This window comes from Rattus norvegicus, chromosome 2, assembly GCF_036323735.1.
Source record: "Rattus norvegicus strain BN/NHsdMcwi chromosome 2, GRCr8, whole genome shotgun sequence".
Lineage (NCBI taxonomy): Eukaryota > Metazoa > Chordata > Mammalia > Rodentia > Muridae > Rattus > Rattus norvegicus.
The window spans coordinates 72,200,156-72,215,623 of NC_086020.1; the positions used below are offsets into that span (position 1 = coordinate 72,200,156).

A 15,468-nucleotide genomic window follows, 5' to 3' on the forward strand; every position below is an offset into this window, starting at 1 on the left:
GAGCCTTATTTGTCTGACAAATGTATGATTATTTCTTCCACAAACAAATTTAGATTATTTAACTCCTTTGCTGCAATACATTTTCTCACTTTCGTTTGTATTAATTTTAATCATTTTTTTAGTTAGTAGCATCCGGCTTCTTGTATAATCCTCTAATTTTCATGGGGTAAATTCTTGTTGACTAACTTTCTGTGCTATATCTGATCTTTTGTCAGATAATACTCCATTCTATACCACAGGCTGGATCATAATGTGGAATGAGTTTGTTCTGCATGGAGATGAGAATGGTCATTCCCCTTCTCAATTCACAGCAAGTGAGATATCAAGATTGGACACAACGTTTTTACATACAGTCTTAGCAAGACACTGTCCTGTGTAAAATTTTGCTGGCTACATGAGTGAGTTACAACAAAATCAAGATTAAGATTTTTTTTTATAGAGACTCAGTGAACAGAGCTGTAAATATTACATTTCTCCATGGTTCCTTCACATGATGGACAGGTAACGAAATTGTTTTGTTTGTAATGACTCCCCAAGCTATTGTAACTTGTCACAATATACAAAGCTTGGCTACACCAAATGCATCAACTTTTTTGTATTACTTCAGTGGAACAAAGATTTCAGAAAGACACATTAATTTTATTCTTATTCAACGGTGACATTGAAAAGACATCATTATTTGTGCAGTTGTTTGGGCTTCTTATTTCACTCGACTTCTTGTTTTTAAATGGTATGGAGACTGTGTACTTGACATTCTTACTGACTTGTATTTAACTACTACATCAAAATTACTTAATTCTCGATATATAAATGACAAAATTACTGTTTCTCAAACGCAGAAAACTCAATTGTTTAAGCAAAATTTGATTATGGTATTGTCTATTAAGATATTAAATAAATAATTAAATAGTGCAAACCAGAGAAAGATTGCCATGACTGAGTTATATTGTGACTTGGGTAATTTTAAAGAACTTAGTCTTATTTATTCAATACTGGTCTTTCCTTGTTATAATATCTGTCATTAAGCAGTATTATAAAATGTCAGAAATAACTAATAAACTTTTATTATAAAAACATGTAAATTATAAAATCCTATAGTAAACTTGAACAATTAAAAGACCCCATAATGCATCCTGAATAATTTGTACCACCTCAGAATATAGCGATATGTATAATCGGTATAGAGACAGGTACCTGGGTGACAAGGAACTCCTTGACAACTAAGAATAAACAATCATTTGCCTGATAGTCATTTAACATGTAAAGACTGAGACAATTCAGATGTATACTGAGTTTATTGTATTCTTCCACAAAACAAAAGAATCAAACTCCTGGGTAGTGTGAGTATCGAATCTCAGTCATTCCCTCTCTGATCTTCCACACACTCGCCCATTTTCAAAACACAGCCTCAGGTTTAAAGCCAGGTTTAAAGTCACTTTCGCATCTCCTAAATGCACCGTTCTGCCCAGCTAGTCTAATAAGTCTTCCTTGAGAGGTTCAGCTTTCCATTCATTCAAAGAATTTTACAATGAACGGTGGGGGTTTTGGGGGGAGAACATATAAGATGCATTTCAAATATAGGATTCAATTACTTTTCACAACTCAGAGACGTGTCAAAGGCACGCTGTGTTTTGTTTTGAGGGCGGGGAGATGACAGGGAAGGAATCCTGAGCCCCCATTGGCTCATGGCTAAGCACTGCAGCTGAGCCTCCCCAACACCCCCACCCCCTCCGCCCTGAGAGCATTATTGATCTGAAGGGTAAATGTGGAGGGAGCCACAGAGAGGGTCCAGGCGTTTCTGAGAAGAGAGGCTGACTCTTCCAGGAACAAAGTGGTGTCTGCTGGCTGCCTGGCCTGGGAATCTTCTGTGAATTAAAGGGGACAAAATGCGCGGTCGTGGTTCGCTACAGTGATTGAGAAGAGGGAAGAGACAGAGAGGCAGAGGGAGAAGTCGCACCTTGGAGCGAGGCTGTGTTGTTTCATCCCGCTGCTGCCCTTTCTCCGTTGCTGTTCCTGTGCTGCGTCTGCTCTCAGCCATCAGGTAAGGCTCCTTTTCTAACTAAGATTGGATTTCCTGTGTGTGATCGCTTCAGGGAACACGCACAGAGACGCATGCATGATTAATAAAGTGATGCCGAGTCAAAGCTGGAGAAAGCTGTTCACCGACCCGGTATCTGAATTGGAAGCTTGTGAGCGGGTTTTGCGTTAGGAAACTTCAGCAAGTTCTAAACAAGTCTGTAGTCTTTAGAGCTGTGAGCTGCATTAAAGGAGAGAGAGGGACACGTTCGCCGCTAATGAACCTTATCTAGTCTAAAATACCAAAGGAAAATAAATGGATAAGCCATAGATAGATGTTCAACTGGTTATTTTGCAAATGCTTTCAACGTGGCTAAAAGCAACACAAGGCTTTAGTTTCAAAATGCCAATTCCCTTCGCTACTTACTTAAAGGAAAGAAAAATTGAAACATTCTTATTTAAATTACAAGTGAGAAGCAGTTTAATATTTCATTAGCTCAGTGTGGAGGCATCTTGCGTTTCCTACCACAAAACTCACTTGGGACAATTACTACACCAGCTCAGGGTTATTGTATATTATGATCTGGAAATTTTTCAAAGGCATTAGTTATTTGATGTTAATAAAAAGATGTAAGGATTAAGTGGGACAGATAACAGAGAACCTAAAGGCTCTTTCATGGCGATTATTCATGTTTTTATAAATATTATGTTTTAACATCATTGGTTCCTGTACCCCTCTTATGTTGAGAATATGGTGGCTTCAGTACCTCTGGACTAGAGGGTTTGCGATGCCTCTCACAGATACATTTCTCTGTTCTCTCTGGAGAGGCATCTGACATACTTTTGGCCGATTCTGTAACCATTCTTAATTTCCAGTTTCTCATCAGGTCTTTTAAAGCTCAATCACACACTTCTTAGCAAAGAAATCAGTTTATATACTTTGGGAAAACGTACATGAAGTATTTTCAGAATATATGTGCAATTTTCATTACTCTAGAGATGACAAAACAGTCGAAAAATCTAAACAAATACCTGTCCTTTATTTATCTTTACAGCATAATTGATGAGACAAGAAATTTATAAACTAGTATTTAGATACTAGGCATCTATGGACACTGAACCTCGTGATTTTCTTGCAACATTTTGGTTTTTTGCCACATTAGACTATGCACTTTAAAATAGCATGTTAACTTTTTAACAGTATTGTTTGTTGAAAGGAATAGATTTAGGCTGTAAACATCCCCCTTCATTCACATAATGTGCCTTCAGAATTGAAAGGCAGCTGAGTACTCTTTACTAGCTGTAAGCAGCTGATTGACACATTGTTTTGGAATGCTCAAGTGCAGAGCCATAAGCCAAGTGGGAACTTCCACTTAAATAACTGCCACAATCCGCTTACTCAGCAACAAGACTAGAGGGTTTTCTAAACCTGCTAAAGGAACTCTTGATGTAAAAAGAGATTCGCAAATAACATGAAATCCTGCAAAGGAATACAGTATCATATTCTGCATTAACAATATTACTTCAAAATCTAACTTCAAACGTTAACCTGTAAGGAAGCTTCATAGAAAGGGAAGCATTTTTCCTATTTCTACAGTGTTTCCTTAACACTCAATTGCTGTGTACTTCACTACCACTGCCTTGTGCTCTTTTTAAGCAGTAGGAGTTTTAAGCCAAGTGATTTTCTGACTAGAGCTCACTTCCTCCACTGATCTGTTTAGTGATGTGATTGTTTCAGATAATACCCACAAAAATACAGAGCAATTAGCAGCAGAGATTGTCATTTGTTCTGTGTGTTAAGAATTTGCAGTAGCAAAAAAATAGAACTTAGCTTATTGGAAAAAAAAATCCCAACTAATGCTTGATTTGACATACTTACCCCTGGATTTGAGGGCACCATTCTTTTATGCTTACATCAAGCATTTTTATATTTGGGATTGTGACAGGTTGTATTTCGTGGAACAATTTTTGATATCGGCCAAAAAAAAAAAAAAAAAAAAGAAGCCAACCAATGTAATGGTTTCATCCTTGTTAATATATAATTCATTCTTGTTTCTTCAAATGCACTGTGGTGACACCTAATCACTCCTGCTAATGAATTAAACCTGCAGATATTCTGTTTTTATACTGTGTTTATGTGCAATTTGAAGCATCAATTTTCTCACCTAGTCCATGTAGATGCCATGCCATTAAATCTAAATGTATGTTAGAGAGATTCAGGTTGATGCTTGCTTGCAGAAGTGAGCCATGTTTTCTTGTAAAAATACTAAATCTAAACACTTGAATAATAAAATGACCTATTAGTGCATCCTGTCCCAAATGCAAACACTTCCAAAGGCAAACATTGCTACACCGGTCTAGTGTAAAGTAAAGCAGTATTGTAGTATTGTGTCTGTGGGTGAGCAAATTGTTTCCTTAAATATGTGATTACATTATCATTATCAATCAATAAGCAGCATTTAATTAATATTATGGTGCCAATCCTATCTACATTAAAGCATAAGGTGAAATAGATCATTCTGTTTTAATTATTGGCTTTTACTTTTATGATAAATAAAATTAGTTTTGGAAAATAAATTATTTCATTATGCAAGGGTTAAGTTTTTGAGGAGTTTACTTAGACCTTCTTTTTTCTTATTAACAATAAATTGTAAGTTTTTTAAAGGGTGACAACTGTTAGAATCACTTTTGAATTTTAGGCAAGTTCATTTTTCCTAAATTGCTAAGCAGAAGAGTTGTTATATCACAACCACACAATTAAAGGGAAATGTGTGTGAATGTGTGTGTTACAGCATCTGTATCGCATGATCGTGATTGCTCAAAGTTAAAGTGGACTATGATAACATGACAAGCAATATGGAATAAGAAACATTTTGTTTTAGAACAAGTGAAAGATGTGCTCAAAGAAAAATTGAAAAAATGAGTTCTAGTAATTTTACTTTTGTGATCTTCTTGACACACATTCTAAAAACTCAATTATATATTTATTATATTTTATCATGACCTTTAATAATCATACCCTAGGATATAAAAACCAGAGCAAGTACACATTCTGCTGTACATTTAGTTTTATTAAGGTTTGCTTTGCGCTAATACATTAGTGTTTACAACATGGAGTAAACTAAATTTTTGTTACACAGTTATTTTTCCCCATTGATATTAATTTGTAATATTTATTCTAAAAACAGCTATATGATTCTTTTATAAAGTAGTTCACATTACCTTGAATATATAGACACCTTATGCACTGGAAAATTATGTTTAAAATTTATATATTTCATGCACATGTCTTAGAACTATATTAGAAGCTGAGGCTTAAGACTGTGCACAGATTCTCATTAGAAAAGAGGAGGGCTTACACACCACTCTCTAACTGATATGCTCAAATGGCTACAGGATGCATGCTTTTTCTTCAGAGTTGATGTAAGTAGCCACTGTTAGAGGAGAGACTTGGAAGAGAGTCTCACCTGTGAAATAGGCTACTAGTTTCAGATGTGTTTAATAGCACCTTCAATTTGTGATGTGATTAATGGATCCTATAGCTCCGATAGTCTTGACAATTATTATTAAATATAAAAAAGTCTTCTATGTATAAACATGAGAATTCTGACTCCTTTACAGTTTGATAACATTCTGAATGCTGGGCTAAGATTTAAAATAATGTTATAAAAATTACTTTCTGGGCCTTTGTGAGGAAAATGTTTAGTTCTTGGGTGTTGGTTTCTTGTACTACTTGATGTAGACTACTATTATTCCATTGATAGTTCTTATTAATGGACATGTCCTTCTATTTTACACTTTAACTGCAGAAGTCTAGGCTACAGGTAACAACAAGGCTGAATACATTAGATGATGAAACATGTTGTCAGGATTTGTTAAATGTTGAACTTAATTATCATGGTGGAGATGAATCTGCCCTTAGGCTACTTGCATGGATAATTATCTGGGCCAGTGAAATGGCTTGGTGCCTACAGACACCTGTCATGAAACTTGATGACCTGGATTTAATCCCAAGGGCTCACATCATGGAAAGCCAGAACCAACTCTTAAAAGTTGTCTGCTGATACACAAAATGCCTTGCGTATGCACACACACACACACACACACACTCACACACACACACACACATACACATACACACACAAACACACACACATGCAAGCACACACACATGTACAAAGATGCACACTAATACATGCAAAATATTTTTTTATAAAATGTTAACAAATAGGCATGGACATTGCTTGCAGTATGGAAGAATCACTAACTGTGAAGAAGGCTTACTTTTTTAAAAAGGGAGACCACAAGTAAAGAGTGGGGCTACAGGGGTTGTTAGCAATTAAGAGTATTTACTGCTTTTACAGGAGACTGCACTCAAATTGGGAAACTCACACCTGCCTATGTCTCCATCTCCTGTAGTTCCGTTACCTTCTTCTAACCTGTATGACCACCTCACTCATACACAAACCTTCTCTGAGACACATATACACACACACTGGAACACATATACACATCCATGCATGTTCATGCGCGCGCGCGCACACACACGCACACACACACACACACACACACGCACACACACATGCACACACACACAATTACAAATAAAATTAAAATGTTTTTTTAAAAGAAGAGTCAGAGAATGTGGAAACAAATTGTTACTTTAATGGATATTTGTACAAATAAAGAGATAAAATATAATCTTAATAACCTAAGAATGAGAGATACAGGTGTGTACAGCATCTGACCACAGAGTAAACAGTACAGATGTGAAATGGAATGGCATTTCTACACTAATTCTTAATAACCAAATACTGAATATTGTCTGATATTATAGAACTTATTCTAAAGCATCTTATTTCTTATATAGAATAATACCTTATTTCTTATTTTCAATAATACTTCTTTCTTGATGAGATGGAAATTACCAAAATATTCAGTTATCTTTGCTATCCATACAAGATAAATATCTTATACAAGATACATGTCTTAGCAAAATACAAAAGCTTGGAAAATGTTGAAAATGGAATGGAAACTTAATATCAGAAAATAAATTGATATTATCCTCTGATGTAAGTTTATAATAGAAAATAAAAATAAAATTCCTTACAGAGTTGAAAGTTGTAGTAACTTCTGAAGAGATGTGTAGAAGTGACTTATACAATAATGAAAATGTTGTCACAGGTACTCCTAATGGCAAGAAAGTCACTCAAAGATCTTTCATTCAGTGGTCGTCCATAGATTACAATAGAGATCAAAATTCACTGATACCTAGAGATAAACATCTATAGGTATCATAGATTTATATTAGTTTCTGGTATTGCTGGCATAAAAATAATAGTGTATTTCTAGTAATATAAAATAATTATTTTGGTGAATAATATTTGAGAATGATAAATATTTGTTAGTGGATTATGTTTTAATTAACAATTTATGGCATAGTTGTTTTACTTAAACAATGTTTACACTGAAGTCTATGTTGTTATATATTGGCAGCAACTGCATGTATTTTGTATTTATTTCATCTTTTGATTTCATCAGAAGAACCATTCATTCATTGCATACTTGACTTACACTATCTAACTTTCTGTAAGTGTATTTTACATTTTTTACACAACGGTGACATTCCCTAAAGGTTTATTTCTCAGAATCCATCTTTGTCCTTAAGCATGTCTGTGTATCTACAATCAAATATTCTTCTGGGACTCTGTGAATCACTATTTCCATGAAGAGTTGCCACTTCTGCAGGGATGTGATTGCTGGCAGATTTTAAAGTAAGATTTGACTCCATTCCCTCTCGTCCTTAATTACAGGCAGTGGGACATGAGGTAAAGAGTGAAGCTTAAGCTTTTGGCAAGGCTGAGGTACATGTTAGTTAAGCAAGATGGGAGGCTGAGATAAAATTCTGTAATCAGCCATAGCTTCAGAGGGAGAAATTTTAATTTTCATAATATCAATTCAGCATATGTCCATGAGAGGAAGACATTCATTCCTAGCTAGATCCTGATAGAATGAATCCTTATATTGTAGTCATGTGATCTAGCATGAGTATTTGAATACTAAATCTATTAGGGTAAAAGGCTTAACAGGAATTATAGGGTGTTTGTTCTCTAATACATTCTACAGTCTGTATTGTCAGTTTACAGGTAATTGGTATTCCTACATTGTGTAATAAGAACAATGAGAACATAAGATTCTCTTATTCTTTTTTTTATCATGTCAAGCCAGGAGAGGAGGAGAGGAAGAGAGGAAGAGAAAGAGAGAGAGAGAGAGAGAGAGAGAGAGAGAGAGAGAGAGAGAGAGAGAGGAAGAGAGAGAGAGAGAGAGGAAGAGAGAGGAAGAGAGAGGAAGAGAGAGGAAGAGGAAGAGCAGAAGAGAGTCAGAGAGAGAGAGATTCTCTTATTCTTATGGTATATATATAAGAATATATATGTATATATATATGGTATATGGCCTGCTTCAGGCTGCAGGTTATCTACTACCTCTAGCAGGGATACTGATGATCAGGCAATATTTCCACTTGAATATTTAATAGTCATTTCAAGCACACTTTGTTTAAAACTAAATTCTTGATATCTAATTACCTTGTATAGACTAAATATACTGCTATTATTTAAATCATGTTCATCACGGTGAATTGCATAATCAACAGCTTTGCATAGCTCTAACAAAATATTTGAAACAACCTTAGGGGGGGCTATTTTGAAATGTCCTTTTGTAGTCACACTCCTCCAGTGAACTTTTTGGTCATGTGATGCATCATAATATACAGGTATGTTGGAGAAAACTTATCACTTTGGGAGCAGAAAGGGAGTGGGAAGAAGTAATGAATGGATGGGGGAAGGGCCAGTGGGAAGAAAGGAGATAAGGAAGAGGGAAAGATGCTGGGAGGGGAAGAGGCCATCTTGCACTTATTCTCTTCAAGGGCAATTCCCAGTGACATTTTCTTCCTATATTGTAAGGTTGTACTACTTCTCACCAGTGTTGCAGTAAGGAAATGGAGCCTTTTTGTTGCATTGTGTTTGAGAAACATTTACAAGTAAACCATAATGCAGAACTGGAGCTTTCTCCCCAATTGCTTGCCACTTCAAGATCACTCCTAAGATAGTTAAGTTAGACATAAATTCTAATAATGACAGGTTTATTGGCATGCAACACCAATGTAATCCAGAGGCTTCTGTCATGTTTATATAATTAAAACCAACTCCTATAAGAGAAAGTCATCATAATACTGTCTGGTACCTGGAAGTCTTCAAAAAGTGTGGAGAATTAGAATTGACGGAATACATATGAGCACATAAATGCCCATGTACATATGAATACATGTTAAAATCCTTGAAAATTTTGGATAACATGAAAAGAACCTTCAGCAAGAAGGGTGAGTTGTACAACGTTCTCCTAAAATGACGGTTTGACCAAAATATATTCATGGTATGCTAAATTTGTGCACATTTGTTCTTCTTGCAGAATCTATGTCCTCCTGGTAAATATTGGAATGAATATAGTACAATATGAGTGCTATAGGTTTTTATAGGTTTACAAAAGCATTTCAAAGGTCAAGGCAGAAAAATGGGAAGAAGTACTGGTCATTTCACCTCAAAATCCAGTGCTGTATTACTGTAAAAGGACCCAGTTTTTCATGTCATCTACAACTAAAATAAAATGAAATAGAAACACTATAAAGGTATATGGAGGCTAACAAAAGTTTGCCTAATTGGTTCCAAGATTCAGTTTTGGTTCTGAGGATTACAGAGGAGATTCTGCATTAACAGCTGCATTTGAGTCTATGTACAGTCCAGAACACCTAAAGAAGCAATTAAGTGGTTTAATCTTAAAGCCTTCTAAGATTTAATTCAGTAGTTCTCTTCAGAAGGGCATTGCTAATTCTTCCTGAATTACTCCTGCTACTAACGGCACTGCCTTAATTTGAGCAGTATTCTGAACTCTATTCTCTCTAATGGAGTTAATTGCACTCTAAAAGTCCGTTTTGAGTGGGAACTTAATTCCTTTTGTGGAGTGTTTCTTGACATAGTCCTCTCTCTTGTTTTCAACTTGACACGTCTACATATTTATGCAGAATAATATAGCATCTACAGTGATCTTGGTTTGCAACAGCTTCTAAGGAAGATTATTCAACAAATCAAAGCATGATAGTTATCTAAAGCTATCTCCAATTTTGTACATGCTCAGGCTGTCTGCTCTAATAGACTCCAAGTCCTTGGAACATTAGCAAATCTCAGAGCTTTTAAACAGGCAGTGACCTATTCATTTAGGGGGCTGCTGCAGTGAATCACAGGCTCACTTAGGTTAATGACGGATCATGGAGCTGTTTTATTTTCAGTGAGCTAAGTTACCCATTATCCCTAAGATCCATGTGGGTCATGTCACCACATCAAAATAATGTTAAGCTTCCTTATTCTTTGGATTTACAAGTTAGAATTTGTAACCTTACTGAGGAAGTTTGTGATCTTTTATGATTGATCACTGTGGCTGAATTACTATTCGAGCCCACAGAAAGGAACTCAACTGAGTCAATTGGCTTTTGAGAATAGCAACATAGTAACTGCTTATTCAAATTTCATTTGGGTATGGTCTTAATCAGAAAGATAAATATTTTCTCTATCCATCCACTCTGTTCTTTTTTTCCTTTTAAAGTATTATTGGTTTGCTTTCTTTCGAAAAGATATGAAATAGAAGAATGGTCTCTTAACTATTAAATAGTCTAAAAGAAACTACATCTACTTGAATATTGTTTCCTTATGCATGTTACTTAAGCACAAATATACATAGACTTCTTTAATTGTGTGGTCTCATATGCAAAAGTCTACACATAATGTGTTAAAATGTTATATTACTCATAATTATAATCAGCAAGCTGCCTAATTGTCTCTATTGCAAACACGACAATTGCCTATTTTATATTCCCTTTTAATTCTATACCATATCTTCAGAAGCATACTTCTGTGTTAAGTTGTCTTGAAAATTGAGAGGAATACACTGGAAAACATACTTTACATGTTTTTCAAAGCACTTTTTAATGTCCTCACATTTCAACTTTATCACTCCTGTGTGCACGCTTATGCATGCATAAAAACAGACACACATACACACAAAAGAGCAACTTCTTCATTGGAATCTGTAAAGCTAGCTAAGTGTTTCCCATAGAAGAAAATAAACACTTTTGGCATTAATTCTTCCTAAAATGAAATACTTTCACACTATGCTGAAAGCTAGAGAACATGAATGACAGTAGGGAAACAGCTTCATTTATTCTTCCTTAGTGATTTACAATAGTGATGACAGCCACGGGGGCGATGAACAATAGTGAGATCATGTGTGCACAATGCCAGGTTCAGAGTCGTGCAGGCAAAAAGAGTTTGTATCACATTCTGGCTTTGTTAGTGAATTAATTTAAAGGTGGTCCATTAGTTCATGTCACCACAGAAAACTGGTAAGTTATGAGTATTCTTACAAACTTACATTGTAGGAAAATATCATAATATTGTGCATTCACAGAAAAGTAAACTGAAAAATTATTGTGTTTTGCTTTCCAGTCACAAAGCTATGATTAATAGCTTTAACTGAGAGCCAGGATATTTTCATTAGTGGTTATTTAACCAATTATTGTAAATGGATATACTCTTTAATTCTTTCATGCAAAAAACTTTCAAACTTTATAAGAACAGGATAATTTTATGATAAACATTTAAGATTACCTTTAAAAACAAACAAAAAGCAAAAAGACAAAACTAAACAAACAAAACCAGGACCTTCCTTAGGAAAGGCATCTGCTCTCACCTGATAAGAATTAAAACTGAACTACAGGTTCCCTGTGGATTATTATTTGTTACTTAAATATATATTTAGAAAATTGTACTATGTGAGCTAAGCTTAAGAGAAAGCAGTTGTTTTGGGTGACAAGTTACAAAAGTGTTAAATACTCTCAGAGTTTCTTTCGACTCAACCTTTAATTATGAGAAAGATTTCAACTTCAACTATGATCTCACACTATATTTGTGCTTAATATTTATTATGTTAGTAAATAATTTAGTAAATAATTTCCCATTCAGGTTAGGTTATTGTGAAAGCCCATCATGGACTCTCTTACAAATATGTTGCTTTATGCCTGATTGATGAGGAGTGATATCTGCAGATCACACAGGATTAAAAATGCTACTCATTGTACCATTTGACCTTTGATTATTTACTATTCCAACTGTATAGTGAGTGGCGTTGCAAGTTCCTATCAGGAAACATGAGGGAAAAAAAGAAACATGAGGGAAAATATAAAAACCATAGGCGAATGCCAGCAGCAAACCACTGAACTGAGAACCAGACCCCCGTTGAAGGAATCAGAGAAAGGACTGGAAGAGCTTGAAGGGGCTCGAGACCCCATATGTACAAAAAGGCCAAGCAACCAGAGCTTCCAGGGACTAAGCCACTACCTAAAGACTATACATGGACTGACCCTGGACTCTGACCCCATAGGTAGCAATGAATATCCTAGTAAGAGCACCAGTGGAAGGGGAAGCCCTGGGTCCTGCTAAGACTGAACCCCCAGTGAACTAGATTGTTGGGGGGAGGGCGGCAATGGGGGGAGGATGGGGAGGGGAACACCCTTGTAGAAGGGGAGGGGGAGGGGTTACGGGGATGTTGGCCTGGAAACCAGGAAAGGGAATAACATCTGAAATGTAAATAAAAAATACCCAATTTAATAAAGATGGAAAAAATTTCAAAAAAAAAGAAAAAAATGAGGAAAAATAAAAAGTAACATGAGGGAAAAAATAAAAGAATCGTGAGGAAAGCAGAGCATCATACATGGATACAGGCCATTCTCTAACCATGATCAGAAGTGGATGCTTCCATTCTTCTTCGGTTGCATTTGTTTGATTTAAGTACAGGACTGTTTCTGGGTTACAATGGCATGGATTTCAATTTCTCTGCTTTAGAATGACATAAATTTATATGGATTCAGTGCTTAGTATTTCGATCATTTATTTAGAAAGCATATGCAGTATCTATGCTGGCTTCTCCATGGCAAATCATAGATTGCAGAAAGAGACCCAATGGAGTGTGCAAACCACCTTACTCTATAATGTACTAGGCTATGTTCACTTTGTTAGGTATATTAAATTCATTTTTACTTACAGTATTAGCAAAGATGAATGGATTTTCCAGGGTGAATCCCTTTGAAAATACAGGAGCATCTGTGATAATTTTAGACATTTGCATTTTAAAATACTTTTGAGATTACTTATTTAACACTATCCATTTCAAGTCACATGTTTACATTTTAGGAGAAGCCATCTGGAGGTTAAGTCTAATCCAAGAAATGACTAATAAGCACTTTATTTAGGCTTCCACATAGTACCAGTTTCTTACATGATATTTTTAGACATTTTTCTCCAAATTTAACCTGCTGAGACTTTTCAACTGCTGTCACCTGATGCATTTTGGCTGGATAAATAATAATAATTATTATTAACTACACTTTCAGATTTCATTATAAATTTAATGCAACTTCTTAAAACGAAAAATCAAATTTGTTGCAGCTGAATGTTTATATGTCACAGTGCTCATATCTATTCCTATTCAGTGAACTTTCACTTCCGTGGACAATGTTTCATACCAGTACCTCATAAACCAACCACCATGTAGTCATTTCTAGTTTCTTCTCACATTGTTGGAGGAGTTCCTGTTTTCCTCTGTCTACACCCACGCCCAAAGTGATCTCACCCAAGTACATAATTTTAGACACATATGTTGAAAACTCGGAAATATACATCTCCAATCTCAGATTTACCCAAATTTAATCTCCATCCATGTGCTTTACTTGGCATATAAATGGGATTTCGGGTGGGCATCTTAAATGTTCATGTCCAAATTGAATTCTTAGACTTCACTCCTAAACATTGGTAATCCTAAGACTTCACTATTTAACAGGTCCATCTATCCAGTTAATCAACCTGAAAGATCATGAGCCATTTCCCACACGCTGCTCTTCTCCTTTCATAGTGCATACTAAACTCCACAGAAATCTCCTTACCCCTGTATCCAACGTATGTGGAGATGCCCTCCGATTCACAGTAGTTCTACTCATGTCTCTACAACTCAAGGATAATTAGCAGTGATATCAGTTATTAAAATATCCTTTAATTGATAACTTCAAGAGCAATGTTAGCCCCTTAAAGCATGGCTCATTAAGGTATTGTACTACAGGTGAGTGGTAGGGTACTTGCCTAGCATACTCAAAGATACAGGGTCAAGATATGGTATTGTCAAAAAATTATATTTCCTTGTATCCCTATTTTGTTTGAGGCTAATGAAGCTTCCTAATTTTTCTCAGTATATATTAAGAGTCTCTAGAAAATGTACTCTTCATTTTATTTCTTTTTTGAAATTAATATATAACTTATAACAATATATTTATTATACTGAACGATATTATACATTAATATAAGTTATATATTAATAACATACATATTCATATATCATTAATATAACCTCACTTTCCCTATTCCTTCTCCTCTCTCCATCCTTTCCTCTGTACCCACTTCACTCCTCAAGTTTATGTCCTCTTCTTGCTTAGTCATTGTTTATATACATATATATGTATTCATAATTTCATAAATGCAACCACTCACATCATATAATCATATAGATACACACACAAACATATATATATATGTATATATATATATATATATATATATATATGTATATACACGGTTTTAGGATTGACCACTTGGTACTTGGTAACAATTTGAGGGCTTTCCCTCCAGAAGCCTATTTTTCTCACTCTCAGCATTGTATAGTTATCTTAGTTTTTGATGAGGAGTTTTGGCCCTGTGAGATTTCTGTCCATCTCTGTTATCTGTTATCACATCTCTTATTGTTGTAATTGCTTAGGTCTTAAAAAGCCACACCATTTTATATTTACTCCAAATATATATATTAATATTGATCATTGGGGAAGGAGGAATGCAGAATACTGTGGATCAGTTCCTAGCACTAATTTCACATGGCTTCACCCTGAATACGGTGGCATCTCCAGGAGATCTAAGTCCTTTTATGGACTCCTTGGGCACCTGTGTGCATACAGACACACACACACACACACACACACACACACACACACACTCACACTAGAGAGAGAGAGAGATGAGGGGTAGGGAGGGAGGGAGAGAGAGAGAGAGAGAGAGAGAGAGAGAGAGAGAGAGAGAGAGAGGACCCAATCATATCTTCCTAAAGAAATAATAGATTGTTTAGAACTTTAGTAAAATTTTAGAATGTATGGATGAAACAGTGGCAATACTATATTTATAAATATACTGTGCTTTTTTAATAGTATCTTATAGTTATACTTATACCTGAGTAAATACAATCTGAGTTCTAACTTATTTCTGTATTCATTTACCTAGCCACCATGTAGAGGTAACAGCAAAATTGCGA

The 15,468-nt window shown here is 35.3% G+C and overlaps 1 protein-coding gene across 1 annotated transcript in view; it reads left to right on the top strand.

Moving 5' to 3' along the window:
- Nucleotides 1-1,703: 1,703 nt before the first annotated feature.
- Cdh12 (cadherin 12) overlaps nucleotides 1,704-15,468 on the top strand; it is a 1,234,181-nt gene continuing 1,220,416 nt past the window's right edge. Inside the window, exon 1 of the mRNA XM_017591412.3 lies at nucleotides 1,704-2,041. The gene's annotated coding sequence lies outside the window, so the exon portion shown is untranslated. The remainder of the gene's footprint in view (nucleotides 2,042-15,468) is intronic.